The sequence below is a fragment of the Falco rusticolus genome, chromosome 9, assembly GCF_015220075.1.
Source record: "Falco rusticolus isolate bFalRus1 chromosome 9, bFalRus1.pri, whole genome shotgun sequence".
Taxonomy (NCBI): domain Eukaryota; kingdom Metazoa; phylum Chordata; class Aves; order Falconiformes; family Falconidae; genus Falco; species Falco rusticolus.
Genome location: NC_051195.1, coordinates 42166250 through 42168598, shown reverse-complemented (window position 1 = coordinate 42168598; position 2349 = coordinate 42166250). Strand labels below are relative to the sequence as shown.

The window sequence follows — 2349 nt, the reverse complement described above, 5'->3', positions numbered from 1 at the left end:
CAAGAAAACAGCCAAAAGCAGCAAAAGGATGTCAACCTTTGACACTAGAGTATATCACTTAGAAATGGAAAATGTGTAACATATTTTCATGTTTCAACTGGACAAATTTGATTTGAGAAAAGATATGCCTGGAGAAGGCAAAGCAATGCGGTCAGGGTTTGACTCCTGGCAAGTGCTTCACAAGCCAGGAATCTCTGATATCCCATCCATCTATCTGCATCCCAGCCTGAATTTTGGGAGCCACCCATCACTTAGCCAGGCTAAGCCCGGCTAAGCCACACTATCTCTTCTGGCAGAAAACGCTCTGCTCTGTCCTGTCCTTGCCTTGCCTCTGTCTGCCTCGCAGCACGAGTCTCTGCAGAGCAGCCAGGCCATCAGTCTCTCTTTCGCTTTGGGTTTGCACAGCCTTTTCCTTGGGATCCAGGGGACTTGTTTGTATTAACGTAATTGGCAAACACATTGTTCAAATATTAGCAGTGGCAGCAAAACCATTGTGCGGGACTAGTCAAGAGGCAAGCGGTCCCTTCACTCGCGACAGTTAAAACCTGGATGCTGTTGCCAGGCATGTTAGGTGCTGAATATGATCCAGAAAAGCCGTCCAGCTCTGAAGCTGGCTGAACCGCTCCAGTCTTAGTCATTACTAATTTGACTGGGGATAAAACTACATATAAAGGCTATTGTCTGCAATCAAAAGCAAGTGACAAAGCATTTGGCATTGCATTCGGCTGTCCCCGCTGCAGGGAGCAGATGAGGCAGTCCTGGTGCAGGAGCAGGATTAAGGCAGCTGTGCTGAAGGAGCCTCCCCGTCCCTGCATGCCAGGTCTGGTGTGCCCTCCCCTTCACTAATTCCAGCTGTGTGGTCCCAGAAGAGGTGAAGCAGGAGGGTTGCATAAGGCTGGATAAAGGTTTGAATCAGCAGCTCCAGCACTGCGGGAAAATGTCCTAATGGCTTTGCTGCTGCACCATGTTTATGTAACGTGTGAGTAAGGAGGTTTTCTGGGCAGCTTGTTGAACAGCACTTCATGGGAAGCATTTATAGCGGTAAGCCAAATTCCACAACCCCACTGAAATCAATGGCATTTTATGCCAGGTGTGAACCAAGTCAATATTTTTATGATGATGCCTTCACTGATATAGTCTTTGCCTAAAAAAAGAGAATGAAAGCCATCATGAAGCTCAGTTTATGCTTAAACTTATGGACATGTGAATAATGCAGTTCCTGTATGGCAATAAAAGGATGGGAGGGTGATCTTCTAAACTCTTGATTGATTAATTTTATGTAGCAGACAATACCAAGCCTTTGACGTGATGAAGGGGCTGGGGTAGCCATGTCCATGTCTCTGATATGAGCCAGCCTAATGGTTGATGAAAGTGAGAATTTGAGTCATTCACTACTTATCTCCCTTCTAAGGCTGTGAAAAGAAGTGCCAACAAGATCACAGAGATCTCCAGATTACCTTCGTGTAAAACCGAGTGCCAGTGAGAGGAAGCTGGCAAAAGCATCTGTGGGATTAATAGGAATTCACTTACCTGTCACTGCCCTTTATACAAAACCTCCAGCATCTCCTCCTTCATGCCACTGGCCAATGGTACCAGCTTGCTTTTCAGGTAAGTCCCCAGTTCTTGGAGACATGTATTAAGGAGTACTTTTTGTGTGTGTGTAAGAAAACATGCAGTGGGTTTTTTCTGTAGACGCAATTGGAAAAAAAAACCAATCCACAACTCCCCCCCACCCCATGATCCCAGCCTATCCTAATGATTTAAAATAGAGAAGACACATAAACAAGAATTAAAAACATGCTTCTAAAACCTCATGCATATTTTTTTCAGCTACTCTCGTGCTGTTTGAACGCAGAAAGCTGGGCATACTCTGGATACAGCCAATGTATCTCCTGCTATAACTCTGTTGGAGTTGAGATGAGCTACAGAAGCAAACAATTTGGCCCATAATTTTTCTCACAATCAGCAATTTAAAAAAATAATCTCTGAAGGCAGTGGGTGTTTGAACAGTGCTCTCTCTGCTCATGCTGATGCTTTCCCTTATGCTCCATCCTGAACCAAGCCGTGTGTGCTGTTTGAAGCCTTGGCAGTAGTACAGCCTGGACACAGAGTGGCCCTCCACCTTGTCAAAGCACCCAGACCATGCTTCTGCTCAGCTAGGCTCAGGCTAGACTACAACAGGAGTAAATCCCTCCCAGCCTGCCTTCTCACTTCCCCAGACAACTGACATTTGAAAGAAAATCCATCCAAAGTCTCTTCTACTTCAGGTATGTCACAGCAATGCCACGTCCTCCCTTCTATGGGTAAACTGAGGTATGGATTACCTATAATGACAATAGAGATTTTAAC

General features: G+C 45.4%; 1 long non-coding RNA gene across 1 annotated transcript; it reads left to right on the top strand.

The window, feature by feature from the left end:
• Window positions 1-742: 742 nt before the first annotated feature.
• On the top strand, window positions 743-2260 carry LOC119154004. The gene is made up of 3 exons (XR_005106289.1): window positions 743-1041; window positions 1412-1608; window positions 1831-2260. It is a non-coding gene; the product is annotated as an uncharacterized LOC119154004 (long non-coding RNA).
• The last annotated feature ends 89 nt before the right edge of the window (window positions 2261-2349 follow it).